The 11218-nt window shown below is 40.7% G+C and overlaps 1 pseudogene; it reads right to left on the bottom strand.

Moving 5' to 3' along the window:
* Positions 1-256: 256 nt before the first annotated feature.
* Positions 257-9771, bottom strand: LOC134181076 (eukaryotic translation initiation factor 3 subunit C-like; annotated as a pseudogene).
* Positions 9772-11218: the final 1447 nt, after the last annotated feature.

Genomic DNA, 11218 nt, shown 5'->3' on the forward strand with positions numbered 1-11218 from the left:
CGTGCACTGGAAGCACCTTCATGCATATACTTTTCACAGAAGCCGGAAAGGTTAGAGAGTCCCAATTGTGATGCCATCTTGAAGTAAGCTTGTACAGCAAAAACACGCGGGCGAACGGGAAAGGTTCGTACTGCACCCAGCACGAAAATTATCGATTATTTGTCAAAACTCTAGAGTACGCTGACTGAGCACTTCAACGATTGCGGGTTTGTGTTTAATTACTTAATAGTTTGAGGCATGATAACTTCACTTTACATTGAAAACACCTCATTTTAATTTTCGTTTACCCAGTTTTTCCAGTGTGAAGAAGGACCATCAATTAGCTGACAACGATAACCATATACATAGTCAACATCTAAAACAGCGAAATGCTTAACTTTTCTACTTCTGATCATGCACTGCAGCTATAGCGCGTCCACTAGTCACTAGATATGCCTTTCCACTCTACTGTTATCCCTGCCATTCCTTCTTGAACCAATATCCACCATATCGACTATCCATAATTCGTTCATTGTTTTCAAGTAATGAACCAACCTGTAACAAATCAACTGTTATTGAAACCAGCACTCCAACTGATCTTATAAGGCACCTTGTCAGCGAGCTGCAGAGCAAGGCTTTGAAGACGAGTTGGTTCAGTATGATGCAGAGTGACAGACTGTCGTGATTCATCCCAAGATGCCTAGACACAGATCAACAAGAATTAATTACAACTGTGCAGTTGTAGCATTTGCTAGCGGCTACGTACCTGCAGTTCTTCAGTTATCATCATTTTGTTCAAAATACGGGAAACAACATGAGGTGGCAACTCATACATTTCACACAGAGTTGACAAACTGTAGCAATTCAATGCCAATAAGGATCTAGCCTCGTACCCAAGCTCTCACGCGCAGACAAGAAACCAAGCAGGTGTTTTTTATGCAAGCATGATTAGATAAGGCTAACATACTGAAATTGTCTGGAACTTCAAAGAGTCTAAAGAAGTATTCAAAACAGTATCACATGTAAAGAAGTCATGCATGGAAGGATAATTTCTGTGTTCAGTACCTCAAAGATTCAATGCACAGTAATCTAATTCTAATTAAACGAAAGTATTTGCCTCTTGGTTTGTATCAAGGATTCGCAATATACCTAGGCCTTTATGTCCAACGGCGTCGATATGTGGTGAGGCAATAGGTGATCCATGGAATCTCCAAAACTTTGGGGCGTGGTGACCTTTTTGCCAGACTAGAGATTGTGCCAACTCTAGACATTTATTTTTCGAAATCTCCTTAATTTGGTCATTTATTTGGTTATTAAAGACAAAATATTCCTGCATCTGTCCTATCCATGTCCGCTACGTTACTGCTTCCGCTGTTTTTCAATTTAAAGGAGTTCTTTCAAATTTAATATCAAGTAACAGTTGTTTAGCTTCTCAGCCATAGATTGATCGAAGACTGGTTTGTGGCACGTTTCCTACCTTGTAGTCAACCAGAATGGCAGTATTAAAGTTAAATAAACAGTGATTATTTCATATCCTCCATATCAAAAAGAGAACCGTTCTTGGAACCTTCGGCATAACAAGGGAACTTGTTCATTTTTTAGGCGGGAGTTCCTATCGTGTGCATTTATTACCGCGAATTACTAGGCATGCAGAAGCTCATGCTAAAGTAACATGTACCAGGCCCTCTGTTTGTGTCAGCTCATGAAGGCTTGGGTACGAGGCAAATGTTGATTTTGCTACCATTTGTTTACAACAGTTGATTACCTCAGTGAATCATAGACACTGCTGTACGTAAATACGTACGTTCTCAAGCTCTCTTCTTGAATTTTTCTATAAAATATCAATAAAGAATAATTGCAAATCAATACATATATATATATATAGGCATGTGGTATTCTTGCCTTGTAAGCATTTTCTTGATTCTCTCAGAGTTTAGAAATAGCTTCCATACCTTAAGCAATCAGTCGGTACAAGCTTAGAGTACCGCACGATAACAAAGTTGGACCACCTTTACGTCAAGCATATAGTCTCTACAAGCTTGCCAATCGCCTGTTTTCATAGCAGTGGCAGCAGCAACAACATGCTCACGCATACTTTCAGGTGGACCTATAATGAAAGTTTTCTATTATCTGTGATAGGTAAATTGAGCCAGTATTGCAGTAGATTAGAGAGACAGGTTGCATATTAACATAATCCGATGTTACCGAATATGGTACATTAGTGGCTCGAGTACTAGAAATATATGTTGAGTTGTGTTCACTACATTGGCGACGAGGATGGACGCGAGTAAAACATCAACAGCCACACCAATGCCTGTCCGGTGGCAGCGTTCGACAGGCTAGACGCCTTTGATGCGGAGTCCGACGAGTGGCCGCAATACAAGAAGCGAATGTTGTGCTGGGTTTCGAAGCCAACGGATGACTTCAGAATGAAGGCAATTTTTCTGTCAGCAGTGGGCGAACACACGTACAAGTTACTGCACAACTTGACGACTCTCGCCAAACCGAGAGAAAGGTCTTTCAAAGATCTGAGGAAAGCTCTGTACAGCCACTACAACCCCAAGCCTAGCCTTCACTTATGGTACAGAAACTGCAATTCAATTCGAGAGTCCGGCATACGGGTGAGTCAGTTGCAGAGTTTGTGTCCGCGTTGAGCGCGTTATCTGAGTTTTGCGAGTATAAACAGACACTGAATGAGATGATCCGTGATCGCTTAGTGTGTGATATTTACGATGAGCGCACGCAACGGCTTTTTTAGCAGAAAAGGAGTTTTCGTTTGCGCGGGCTTTGGAAATAGCGCTCTACAGAAGCGGCGGGAAAAAGTACAAACGATAATGGCGTCCAAAGTTGTTGACACGCCAGAAGAAGAGGAGGGGGCAGCAGCCAGCTGTACACCGAATACAGCCACAAATGCCCTACCCAAACCTATTATCGTTGTGGATGGTCTGGACACTCTCCTACAGAATGCAGGTTAACTTAAAGAAGCCAAATGTTTTGCATGCAAGAAAGTGGGACACCTCAGTCAAGTCTGTAGATCAAAAGGCAAAGCAAGAATTCCAGTCAAATTATGAAAACAGCAATCCACACATCAAGAAGATGACGAAGAAGAATATTTAGAGTTGAAACACATACATGTATACCCAGTCAGCAAACCCAAAATGGTTCCCTTGACGACACAAGTGAAAATAGATGAAAGATGCGAGAGAATGGAAATTGACACAGGAGCAGCGGTGACAGTAATTAGTGCCACAACATACAAGACAATGTGGGGACCGTCTCTTCCACTTCTTAGAGACAGTACCACCATACTGAGAGCATTTGGGGGCAGAGTAATTAAATTATTGGGGACTATCAAGGCCAAGGTACAAGGGGCAGACAAAGCCACTCCTAAAAAACTGGAGTTAAACGTGGTGGAAGGAAACGACCCAGTTTGCTGGGTAGAGATTGGTTACGACACATACAGGTAGATTGGAAGGCACTGTTCAATGTCCGCAGCCAAAAAGATGATTTACAGGTTGACCGTGAAGGGCAATCGTGTTGGAATTTTAAATTCTACCGTTATATCTATGGCCGACACCTTGAACTCCTGTCTAATCACCAACCACAGATGGTACTGATTGGTAAAAGACGAATCATTCAAGTGAGGGCTCGGCTTCGGCACGAATTCAACGGTGGGCACTGCTATTGGCGAGATATCAGTATACCTTTTGCTGCCGAGCAGGAAAGAGGCACAACAATGTCGAAGCACTACGCCGAGTGCCCCTACCGGATCTACTACACCATACTGCCAGCCAGAAGCAATGCTTCACGTTTTGGAACAAATGGAGAAACTTCTAGTTACAGCTACACAGATTGCAGAGTGAACCACCAACGAACCAGTACTGTTTCAAGTGCAAAAAGTGGTTAGAAAAGGCTAGGCTGACCAAAAAAAGTAGCAGTAAGATGTACAATCATACAAGATAAGGAGTCATGAACTGTTTGTGAAGACTGAATGTGTAGTGTGGAAACCAGTGTTGAGATAACACCTGCATTCCGCACACGGATCTTAACAGGGCTTCAGGAGGCCCAGTCTAAAACTGCTAGGATAAAAATATTGGCAAAGGTTGTTGATTGGTGGCCAAGCATTGACGCAGAGGTGAAACAGCTGGTCAGAAAATGTGAAATATGCCAAATCAACCGCCCAAACTTTTCTTCAGCGCCGTTACAACCACGGGAGTGGCCAAAAACCATGGTCAAGAGTACACTTGGACTATGCTGCTGCATTGCAAAATCGTTCTTATGGTCGATGTACCCAGTAATATTGGATGCACACTCGAAGTGGATTAAGGTTTACAAAACAGGACAGACATTTACAGGCTTGGTGACGGTACGTAAACTGCAACAAGCTTTTGTTTAACTCGGACTTCTGGACACCTTAGTCTCAGATAACTGGCCATTCTACCAGCAGTGAGTTTTCAAAGTTTGATCATGAGGCAGAATGGCATCCAACATATCAAAGTTGTACCATATCACCCAGCTTCCAATGGTCTGGCAGAACGTGCCATTCAGACATTCAAAGGCTGGAGTGAAGAAAATGCTAGTGGGTACATGCAGCATAAACAAACGGATTAGTCATTCTTTTTGCTTGCATACCGAACAACAGCACACACACCACCACGGGAGTATCTGCAGCCGAACTCTTAATTGAGACGGAAACTCAAGACTCGCTTGGCCTTGGCCAGGCCAGGGTTAGAGGAACGGGTGATAGACAGGAAGACCAGAGGAAGGCCATAATCGAACGGCGCGGGACAGAGTTTTACAAGCGGGAGACACCATTTACGCTCGGAATCATAGCAAGGGAGCCGCCTAGATTTCTGAAAAATAGCGGATGCGACAGGGCCATTGTCATTTATATGTTAATGGGCAGACCTGAGGCTAGTACGTAAGCACCAAGATTAAATCCAGCACAGAAATCTATCAACTGTTGAGCAAAACCAGGAGACCAAAGTAGGAACCCCTAAGCAAGAAACCGGGTGAGAGAAACAAAATGTAGAATCATCACCACCTCCAGATTCCGATGACCAACCACAACCGGAAACCATTTAACCAGATGATCAACCAACCGGAACAGCTGGGGAAGTACAACTGGGACGATCAAACAGAGTCATCAGACCGCCGTACAGACTGGACTTGTAGTAGTGAGTAGTGACTATAGTTGGGGGAAGGAATATAGTACACAAGAGAGACAAGTTGCATAGTAGGGGCGTCGCGTAATAGTGGCTAGAGGGGGCTGAAGCCCCACCACTTTTCGCGGGCGTCTTCAAAATTTTTAAGATTAAAGACCGGAGCCGAAGTCTCAGCAGCGAGTCAGCCCCACCACTTTTTGCACCCACGCGACGCCCCTGTGCATAGTAACATAATCCAAGGTAGAGCAGTGTTCCCGGTTGCGGTAGATTAGTGGCTCTAACACTAGGAATATATGTTAAGTTGTGTTCACTACATGTATTATAAATAGACAAACCGACAAGTGGACTTTGCTCAGAAACTCTCAATAGGTATCGAAATGATTTGCTAACCATGTGCTTCCTAGAGTCAAACACTTGAGCTATAGAAAGAAAAGACATAAGATATACGTGATATTCAAATTACTGCTACATATATAACCAGCTTACAAGCCATGTTGGGTATCTCAAGGAGCATGGCACACGTGAGGTACACACACTCCAACAGTTCTAAGTTAAGGTGCATGTGGAATGGAATCTGACATTGTTTTTCAACTTTTTCCTGCTCGGGTGTTCGATCAGAAAACTTCTTAGACATCAGACCCTAAAGACGCAGCAAAACAACAATAAAAAACTGTCAGGCACCATTACGTGCCATACAGGTGTACCCTACCTGCGCCAGAAGCTCTTTGGCTTTTCCACTAGATTGAATAGCTTGTAAACTGTTATGAGCATCTATAATCAAACCCTTGCGAAAAGCACATAATCCAAGCTGAACAATTGCTCTATTGTACAATACCTAGGACATAAACTAGTAAAAGTCACCAATACTCAAACTGCTAGTAATATCTAATCAATGCTGACCTGTGTAGGCACATCAAAATGCTGAATGGACTCTTGAAGATGACTCATCATAATCAAATCACGAGCTTCATACCAGTAGCCGTGCAACGCCAAGTGATAAACATTACAAAGGAGAGCACGTTTTTTTTATCCGATCAGTAGTGTCTTTAGAATAGATGGATCTACATAAACTATCCATCACCACACCATAACAGTCTGTAGAGTAAGATGTCTGCACGACTGTAGTGCTAACATCCACATTCACTTGATCATTAAAATGCAAGGAGCGTTTATCAACCTAGCAACATTAAACATTACTGTAACGTTTACACATACATAACGTCTATCCAAAACACAATACCTTGTAGTACAAGTGTTCTATCACTTTCAAGTAAATTCGACACATTTCTTCTGTTGTTCCCTTCATTTCAATATATGACTTTCCGTCTTCTAATATTCGAACTAGATGAAGTTCGTCGGTTAGCCGGTCTTTATAGTCAGTCGAATGAGCATTAGTATTTTGAAGAATGCGCACAAACTCATCATCAAGTCTTTCTAGTAGCACTGCAACACTTGCTTTTACTATTAATGGCTCATCAAGTTTCTAAACACTCCATTAATGTAACAATTTGTACAAGACGTGGCTCGAGCTTGTGATTGTTTACTGCAATATTTTCAGATTTCTCAGAAATATCATAATTGAGCTGAACATCCTGATTTCTCATCAACACCTTTAGAAGTTCTTCAACTTTACCAAGGCACCTACACAGAATAGAACAGCAAATTGTCAACACGGTAAGATACTTCACACACACACACACACACACACACACACACACACACACACACACACACACACACACACACACACACACACACACACACACACACACACACACACACACACACAGGACAATCATATATTATTTCTTCAAGTACAACTATACATAGATGTCTAGTACACTAAATAAAATACAAGCCAGTTAAGTCATCACAATCTAAACATAAACGATCTAAAACTAAACAAGCATTAAATTTCCACAGACAAACAGATAACTGTTCGTGTAGCTGGCACACAGACTGGCTTGTAGTAATGTTGCGGTGGTAAGCAGCTCTCTTGGCAATAACTTTCAAAGTTTCCAAACTTTATATATATACATACATGCATACATACATACATACATACATACATACATACATACATATATATATATATATATATATATATATATATATATATATATATATATATATATATCACGTATGTTGTTTGCCTCTCTGTCTATCGATCAATCTGTTTCATTGTTCAAAATCTGTCTAACGGAATGACTGCACTCTCTAGTCATCAATACTATAACCTCACAATTGCCATGTCTCTGCTTCCATGCAAGACTGGACTTTCACATTGTAGTCAAATATGCAAACAACAGAGTGAACAAGAAGCTTGATCGACAGAGCAGGGCCTATAAAAATACGACACAACAATATAGTTATTAACTCAAGGCCAGGCCTAGCTGCATGGTACGTGTACATAAACATGTAAGAATTTCAAGACGTCACAAATCCGTTAGATGCTAGTAGCGAGACACCATAAGCTTGTGTGCATAATCATTACAGTGGTTATACAATACTGCAAAGGGTGTGACACTTAAAGTGACTCATACCAAGCTGTTCTTGATCAGCTCTTTGTCTCAATAACTGCAACTCTTCAGACAGCAACAATCTGTCTGTTTCCAACAATTATCATCTGTAGAACACATAATTTTTTACACACCAAGAATCAAACCTACTCTCTTTTCGAGTTCTGATACCAGCTCATTTGTTTTCTCTATAACAACAGCATGGTTGATCTTTGTACCTTTCAGTTTGACAAACCAACCCTCAATGTTCTTGATAAAATCAACAAAAATTATTAAATAACCCTACACAAGCTAACAGGAACGTAGAGCGACATGGGGTAGACCTGGCTATAGCCCCATCATTTGTAAGGTGGTCATAAAAATTTTGGACTGTAAATATGTGTGAGGACCAAAGCTGTAGATAATATATACACCACCTTTTTTCCAGTCTAAATCTGCCTCTGATTCTACCGTATCCGTCAATTAGAAGCCATTAAAAGAGAGCGTTTCATAGAAGTAGGCGTGTCCTGTAGCATCGCTAAGTTTAGTCCCCATTTCTAGAGGTCACGCTACTCCTCTGAAGCTAGTATAGCAGTACTCTAAACAATGACCAAACATGCAATACCGGTCTGCTGGCTTTCCTCCCACTACTTTTAATAACAGTTAACAAAAGTTTCAATAGAAGCATTAAAAAGAGTTTTCAACTACCCATGTACGCGATCATTCACAAAGGCTATGATACTTATGGGAGATTACTATATACCTATAGCTAGAGCAACTATTTTTAGTAGAAGAGATGATACCATTGACATGCTGTCTTACGGTAAGGAGAAAAACTAGGTTCCACACAAGAGTGGAGATATCATTGTTGAACAATGATATAGGAGCATTTTTTTACCTCTCTTTTCAACTTCTGTACTTGCTTTGCAGCCATGTCATCTGTTGTCTTTTCTGCCTTATCAGTCTCCTTGTCCAGTTCACTTGGTTTTTTCTTCTCAACGTCTCCTTCTAATTTACATCCACTTGGCTCACTCTCTGGGTTCTATCACACTAAATCTTTTAAGTTGTTCACCAAAGTCATAACACTGCTTACACCTTTCTACAGGCTGCTATGTCTTCTTCAAAGTCCTTGTTGAATTTCCATAACCTTTTTTCCAATGGAGGCAATGCCTTAGTTATTTCAACACATGCAAGCAACTGTACACTTAGACATTTCAGTTATCGGTTTCTTGACTTAGCTTAGCCTGCCTTTTGAATAGTTTCATTTTTCTGCTTCCATACATCTGTGATAAGAAGATAATATAATGAGATCACCTGACTTAATCAAGGTGTTATTTGTCACTAATTTTCTTGAAAAATATTTTTCAGTTCTGCCAAAATAGAAATAGTATTCGATGATTAGATGTTTCTTCTTAAATAACACCATGTCCTTTGGTTTTAGAATAATTAACCCTTCGTCTACCGCTTGAAATAGACTTGCAAATCCTAAATGAAACTTGTTGTCCTGCTAATATTGTCTCAAACAACAGACTAACTGCAAAAAAAGATAACACTGATATGGTAAAATGGTATACAAATGCTAGTAATTACAATGGCTAGACATTAAGTTTCTGCAGCAAACAAAAACAAGTTTTGTCCAGGAAATCCGACAGAAAGCACACAACACCTGAGGGTCAATGTACCGTCATTAAAATTAATAATTACATAATGGTGACGTAATATAATGTGTTACTCTTTGCCTAATCCAGTTGTTTTCGGTCATGTGTACAATCCATGCGTATCCGTATAGCGTCGAGGCTAGCGTATAATCTTAGCTAGCCCTAGATAAAATTTTAGGCAAGCTTGCAATAGTACAACCAAGTGTGGCTCGTAATCGATGTCACGTTAGGGCACAAGCGCTGCACACCTCACAGCATTAATTAAGTTAAACACAAACTCGCGATCGGTGCAGTGCTCACTCTGTAGAGTTTGACAAGTGATCGTTAGTTTTCGTGCTGGCTGCTACAATAAACAGTACTAACCTTTCTCGCTCACCCTCGTGTTTTTGCTGTATGAGCTAGGGCATGTCAAGATGGATGTCACAATTGGAGACTCTAGACCCTTTCCGACTGGTCTGAAAAGTTGCAGATGCTTTCAGTGCACGTGATCCCGGGTACCTTCCCCCTAACGTATATAGTTGTACCCTCAGGATGCATAATGCTTCATTAATCGCATGGTCAATTAATTTATTTAGTTAGTCAATCGCATGGTGCTAATTATACGTAATCATTTACAAAATGTGTTATATGAATAGCTAACTTTCGATGGTACGAATTACAAAGGCGTGGCACATGTTTACACCCTTTACACTCTTCTTATTGACTGTACAACTATGTCAGCAGATAGTTTGGATAGCATTTCTTTCCTCATTAAATACGTATTGCTTATCTAATAATGTGGCTGAATCTTCGATTCTCTACTATATAAAGTTGCATGAAACGAAGGCTAATAATTTGCACCATTTTGGCTTAAACTTGGTCGATCAAATCACTTCTAAATTCTAAAATTTAACCTCGGTGCGGTAAACGCTTGGCATGTCGATAGCAGTTGCTGGATCCAACTTTTCCTCCCACCCTCACTCGATTTGCAGGTATACATACGTCGTTCTGATGTAAACCTTGTTTGCGTTGGCAATGACGTTACTAGACGAGGGCAGGTCTACTAAACTCTGTCAGCAGTAATTTACTTCACTTTACACTAAGAACAACTTACAAGCAAGCAGCTGTACTGGCCGTTTGTCTTCATAATTATGCTGCGAATACAACTCTTTGTGCTCCTATGGATAAATATGTCGTTGCCGGGCATTTAGCTAATTAAAGAGCTCGAATTTTACTACTTCTCGCTTTACACCTTGGTTGAATTAATCATTTATTGTTCAGCTGAAACGTGAGAAAGACGTCATGAAAGAAATGTGCGCGGTTTTGACTTTTAGGTAGCAGACTGAAAGAAATATTACTATAAATTTGGTACTTGTATGACAGAACGTCGGATGATTGAATTTCTGAGTCGGATAATTGAACGCCGGATTCGGCTAACTAAACGCAAAATTCTATAGTTAATAAGAAATAACATGTTATACTTGAATTTGAAACTCCACCTTATACAATATCAAACCATATAATTGCTAGACATCTATTCTGTTTGTTTTGCAGCTGCATTGCCATTCTTGCATGGCAAGCTAGCTGCTCATGCCAGCAGTGGTGCCTGTATGCGTGTCTGTGCCAAGGAGAGACTATTGTCCATGCACGTCCCATGTCCTCTAGCATGGCCGGTGGAGCCCTCCAGATGTTGGGTGGGCCAGGCTTTGCTTAGATAAGCTCCGCCCAACTGACACCTTTTGACTAAAGCCGTAGAGCTAGGATGGAGTCTGGTTAAAGACAACGTTACTAGAGGGTGGTCTAACTACTGCGGTAGTATTATTGTACTCTAAAAATATTTAAACATTTATTGAACTGCACGCAAAAAATTGTCATCTGTTAGAGACCGAAAAGACCAAAAATTGACTTGCGTTGGTCATTAGCACTAATGAACTCATTT

The sequence above is a fragment of the Corticium candelabrum genome, chromosome 6 (assembly GCF_963422355.1).
Source record: "Corticium candelabrum chromosome 6, ooCorCand1.1, whole genome shotgun sequence".
Taxonomy (NCBI): domain Eukaryota; kingdom Metazoa; phylum Porifera; class Homoscleromorpha; order Homosclerophorida; family Plakinidae; genus Corticium; species Corticium candelabrum.